This window comes from Rhinopithecus bieti, unplaced genomic scaffold, assembly GCF_001698545.2.
Source record: "Rhinopithecus bieti isolate Rb0 unplaced genomic scaffold, ASM169854v2 scaffold_2572, whole genome shotgun sequence".
In the NCBI taxonomy this organism is placed as follows: Eukaryota; Metazoa; Chordata; class Mammalia; order Primates; family Cercopithecidae; genus Rhinopithecus; species Rhinopithecus bieti.
Genome location: NW_016804595.1, coordinates 4,780,109 through 4,786,108, shown reverse-complemented (window position 1 = coordinate 4,786,108; position 6,000 = coordinate 4,780,109). Strand labels below are relative to the sequence as shown.

General features: G+C 39.3%; 1 long non-coding RNA gene across 2 annotated transcripts in view; it reads right to left on the bottom strand.

Moving 5' to 3' along the window:
- Positions 1-2,073: 2,073 nt before the first annotated feature.
- Positions 2,074-6,000, bottom strand: part of LOC108527852 (uncharacterized) — a 37,918-nt gene continuing 33,991 nt past the window's right edge. For both annotated transcript variants that reach the window (XR_001884954.1, XR_001884953.1), the window contains exons 4-5: positions 2,993-3,108; positions 2,074-2,201 (exon numbers count right to left, since the gene is read on the bottom strand). This is a non-coding gene — a long non-coding RNA (uncharacterized LOC108527852). The remainder of the gene's footprint in view (positions 2,202-2,992; positions 3,109-6,000) is intronic.

Below are 6,000 nucleotides of genomic sequence, written 5' to 3'. Positions count from 1 at the left end.
GTGTGTCTCAGTTCCCCTGGCTAGGAAAAGGGATTTCCTTCCCCCTTGCGCTTCCCAGGTAAGGCGATGCCTCGCCCTGCTTCAGCTCTCGCTGGTCAGGCTGCAGCAGCTGACCAGCACCGATTGTCCGGCACTCCCTAGTGAGATGACCCCAGTACCTCAGTTGAAAATGCAGAAATCACCGGTCTTCTGTGTCGCTCGCGCTGGGAGTTGGAGACTGGAGCTGTTCCTATTGGCCATCTTGCTCCGCCCCTGTTGTCCAGTTTCTACGACTTCTATCAGTTATTACTGTGAAACAAACCACCTTCAAACTTCACAGGCATGAGAGAATAACAAGTACTAACTATTTGCATAAATTTACAATTTTAGTGTAACTTTTCAGGAATTGCTTTTCTCTGTTCCATGTGATGTCAACTTTTTTTTTCTCTTTTTGTTTGGTTTAGTTTGTGTATATTTTTTGTTTTTCCTGATTACCAGTTAAATACATAGGTTTTAATTTCGTAGCTTACTAAGGGCTGTACACTGAAGTCAATATATGTACCTGATATTTCAGCCTAAGTCAGTTGATATACACATCTGAGAACAATGAGACTGTACAGCTTATCAAATACTAGAGGGCCTTTTAAAAAATAACAACAAAACAGTGTTTAGAGATATTAAGTTTCATCTTGCACACTGACAATCCACTTTCAAGATAAGTCATTCACATGGTTGACAGTTCAGTGCTGCTTTTGGAAGCTAATCCAGGGCTATGTATGGGCTGGGGCTTTAGTTCCTCTGTACATGGGCCTCTCCAAGGCATCTTAGGCTTACTCACAGCATGATGGATAGGTTCCAAAAACAAGTGCTCCAAGAATGCATTCATTCTTTTGACTAATCTCAGAGCCACTTCTGCCATACTCTTTTGATCAAAGCAGTCACAAAGGCCAACCCAGGTTCAGAGGTAGTGCCATAGATTTTACCTTTTGAAGGAGGAATTACAACGTCCTAAAAGAGCTACATATCTGGAGATACATTATAGTAATCTTCAGAAAAACCTTTTAATATATTGACCTTTAAAAACTTTTAATATATTGACCTGCTTCCTGCTTCTGGATTTCTAGGAACCATCTGCCTAGATGTCCATTTAGTGGCCCACTGTCATAGTTGTAATGTTGGTGCCATAATATATCATTTTATTTATAATTCTCCCTACTGCTAACATTTGACACACTCCAGGAAGGTCCCATCATCAAGAAATCCTGAAAAATAAGATGAGTGGGAGAAAGAAAGCATGTTTTATAGAGCCAAATTGACCTGATTTCAAATCCTGACTTAATAACTGAACTCTGAGAAATTTACCTCTCTCAGTTCCAATTTACTTTTCTATCAAATGATTACAATACAATTCCAACTTACTATTGTGAGAATTAAGCATGTTAATATAGTAACATGTTTATTTAATAGTCTAAAAACTGCTGGGTATTGACATAAAAAAGTGTATTTATTATGCACTTGTTACTTTGAACTGTGTTCTGTTTCAACCTGTTCCTTTTCTATACCCAGTGCCACCTCTGGATTTTAATTTTTTTCAGTATGTATTAGTCAGGGTTCTCTAGAGGGATGGAACTAATAGGATAGATAAATATGCAAAGGGGAGTTTATTAAGTATTAATTCACATAACCTCGAGGTCCTACAAAAGGCGGTCTGCAACCTGAAGAGCGAGGAGAGCCAGTCGGAGTCCCAAAACTGAAGAACTCGGAATCCGATGTCTGAGGGCAGGAAGCACACAGCACAGGAGAAAGATGCAGGCTGGGAGGCTAGGCCAGTCTAGTCTTTTCACATTTTTTTTCTGCCTGGTTTATATTCTAGCCATGCTGACAGCTGCTTAGATGGTGTCCACCCATATTAAGGGCGGATCTGCCTTTCCCAGCCCATTGACTCAAACGTTAATCTCCTTTGGCAACACCCTTATAGACATACCCAGGATCAATACTTTGCATCCTTCAGTCCAATCAAGCTGATACTCAGTATTAACCATCACACACTGCTTGCATTTCTGGTTACTTAAAGTTATTCAAAATTTATGACAGTTAAAACTTCCATATTGTGCTCAGTTTAGCATGTCCTCTTCCTCATAGTGCAGGCCAGGTTTATGTCTTGAGAAACTTGAAGTATGCAGAGGGTATGGTTTGCTTTTTATTCTGCTTCCATTCATCACCTGTAGGTAGAGGTAGAGGAATGTTAACTTTGGTTGACTATGCTTTGGTGTGAGATTCTTCTCTTTTCCCCTTTTCTGGGACTTCTTGGCTTCAATAGAATTGGAGGGCCTAAGGGCCTTGGGAGTTAAGAAAATAAAGGGTTTGGCCATCTATGAGTCATTTAGAATTATCTCTGGTCTTGCTCTGACCAGGCTGGTTTTGTCGCTGCTTTGGGTCTCTGCTGATGGTAGGTTTGATTTTAGTGGAGACAGTATCCAGGTTCACCTTGACTCCTTCTTTCAGTGAAGACCCCTTAGAGAGGCACAGCATTGCCTCCCACTCTCCAACAGTCTATGCACGTCTCTAGGATGGTTATTACCTTGACTGGCCGTTGACCAGCTGGGTAATTCTAAACTACTCCTCCTTCCTGTATCCTCTCTACTTCATTGGAACCAAAAGAAGCACTGAGGGCATCATGGAACAGGAATAGGAATGTCCTCCCATCTTTTGCTTCCCAAGCACCTTACCCCACACATGGTTTCTTTACTCTGCGGTATGGGCTGCCAGGGCAAGTATACCCAGTTTAGTAATTTATAGTTGTGAAGCCAGCACCAGGCCTATTGTTCTATAACTCCAGGGTTTGCCCAAGTACTTTTTCACAACGTTCTGTTTTGATGGCAGCATTGAGGTAGGACTGTTGCAGCTACAGCTGGAGGCATCTATTTCCAAGTTTGAGGTTATCACTTGCTCATTTTTGCAAATTTCCGTGATCTGTATGAATAAATTCCTAAGGGCCTTCTCTATTACTTACCTTTGTTGGGGTAAGCATCCGAACATTATTGCTACTTCCCTTGCTCATTTGTTTTTATAATCTTTCAGCCCAGCTTTGTTTAGTCCTTTATTTCCTACTCTTTCTGTTGGAAAGTCCTAGGAAACAAAGCAGCACAGTTTCAGCAGGCTTTCATAGAAGCAACAGCATTCTATCGGAGTCTAACAAGAATTAAATATAACTGGAGGACCCTCCAAGATATGCCCCTAGTCAGTGCACCCTGTGTGATGCTCACTCTGTTCACAAGGGCTATGTAGCCAGCATGATGTTTTAGGAACTTACTTATTTTTCCCAACAATGGATGTAAAGGATTGCCTGCTCTTACTTAAGTTAGATACTAACAGCTTCCTTAGAGATGCTGGGCATATTAAAATACTAGCTGTGAAAGCAGCAGTGAAAGAAGCTGTGCATTGTTAATCCTTCCTGTGACAGAAACATCAAAAAGCAAGCCTTGAAGGCCCATTTATGAGGATGGTGTTTCCTCCACCCTTTACCAACTATGTGTGTGGGTATGGGGTGCCGCTCCTGGCAAGCCTGTAAATCTGTGGGAACTGTGACTGCTGCTATTTTCAAGGCAAATTGATTATTGGCTTTCACTGAATATTCACAGCTCTATTAGCCAAAACCCCACTGTTTCTCAGGGAGTAAAAACTGGGTACACTTCCAACTTTCTGTGCCTTAACAATGGCCCCAGGACTGCTACTTTCAACTGAATTTAGAATGAGAGATCCATTATATTTTCCTGTTTATATTTGTGAATTATGTTTGCCAGTTTTTTTGCAAATTATTTTTAAAGTGGCCTGCCCTCAATTTTAAAATCTTCATGCCTCGACATATATAATGAGCTTCATTCCAGGTACAATTGAAACCTGGGTCACCATCCTTCTGACCTTGACTGATGGTTGACATACGTCAATGTATGGGATTAGATGACATGTTGCTTTTTAAAGCTGTTATACTGCTTGCATCTTTTTCATCATTTTAATGGAGATTTAGAATGTTGTATTCCATTAGCCTAAGGTTTCTAAAGCCATTTTGTCATCTTTTCCTGTTGAAAATTCTCTAAAGGGTCTCCAATAGCTTGCTCAGTGTGACACACGTGGTCTTCTATAATCTTGCCCTTAGGCCTTCTTTTTTTTTTTTTTTCTTTTTTTTTCTTTTTTAATCTTTTCTCCAGCACATGCCCTTTCCTTAGTCAGGAAAATTTCATTCCAGTACCATATAATGCTCAGGAAAAACTCATTTTGGTAATATATTACTTACTGGTTTCACTATTTTTAAATGTTTCATGAGATTTAGTCTTACCTGTCATTAGACATCCTGGTTAAAATGAGTGATAAATTAACATCAACATGGTCCCTGTACATATCCCCCTAGGTGAATAATCTAAAAATGTCCAGGAAATTAGAATTAATTTATTCAAAGCAAAACACGACCATTTGATTCAGAGAGTGGGGAATTTTGGTGAGGAGGAGTGGTAGGTGTGGGTGGGCAGCTTATATATGTATGCTCCTCCCCTTCATTGGTTAAAGGAGAGTTTACCAAGAGTAGAAGATACAATAAATGGGATATGTGGTTTCTGTAGCCCAGAAAGCTGCTATGGAAACTTCATAAACTTACAAGGAAACTGTGAATTTGGAAACTGACTTAATGGTCCGCACCAAGGCAATACACTTCCCTTTCTCCAATCTACTCTTCTCTCCATCTCTCCTAAATTTCTCCTCTGTGATATTTGTCTTGCTCTTTATACTAGATCAGCAACTGCACTGAAGGGAGAAGTTGCTAAGTCAAGTTTAATCCAGTTGGAATATAATAAGCATTTGCGCTTGGCTGGAGGGTTTTCACTTTGGACCGAACTAGACAGGCCCATCACTGCTTATGACAACTGTGAAATATATCTACTCTATTTACTTAGTTTTTCTTTTCTCTACAACTTGAATACTAGAAAGCATACCATGTATTTATTTTGATTTCTTTCTTATGATTTCTCCACCTTATTTAAAATTTTCTTCACTGATTCATAAAGCTTTCTGAATCCCAACTATATGCAGGAATTATTGAAATCTTAGTGGTGAGATGATGAACAAGGCAGAGCACCATTCTAATGTGGATCACAATCCCTGCACTGTTCACTACGGTAGCCACTAGCTACAGGTGACTATTTAAATTGAAATCAGTTAAAATAAAAATTGAGTTTCATAGACATGCAAGCTACATTTCAACTGCTAAATAGCCATATGCGACTGTTGCATGCCATATAGGACAACACAGTAATAGAACATAGGCACCATCACAGAAAGTTTCACTGGGAATTGGAGGTAGACTCAACTTTAATAATAAAAAATACTGTTGCCTTTTATTGAACACATATTATGTGCCAGATACTGAGTTAATTTTTATGCAAACATTTTATCATATAATATTTTCAATATCCCTACGAGGTGAGGATATGGAATACTGATTTGTAAGTGGATCTAACCTCTTTGAAATAATTCCCAAATTGGATAACAGTTTATTCTGACCTACACTTGTGACTCCTCAAGTTATAGCCAGTGAGTACACACTTCCATGGAAGAAGACAGTGGCTTCAAAAGAAGCAACAACAATAAAAACAAAATTCTCACAGCTACAGACTTAGTCTACGTTAAATAAATTCTGAACAAGTATTTTAAGAATATGACTTTGTAGGGACATTAAATTATTCAACAGGGCATTTATATGTCTTGAGCTGAGAGAAATGGCTTTTGAGATCTAGTATTTTTGATAATTTAGTGAACTACTGATGAAATTAGGCAATTCCATGCTTATAATTATTCCCTCATTCAGGAAGTAGTTCCTCATGACCTGCTCTGCCACATGACCTGCTCTGCCTGTGATTAGGTAATAGTGATACAAAGTTGGAGAACATGTCTTCCTCTTTAGGCCCTTGCAGTCTAGTGAAAAACACAAAACACCACAATACAATAGCTGTGTGAGCAGTGAACTCCGGT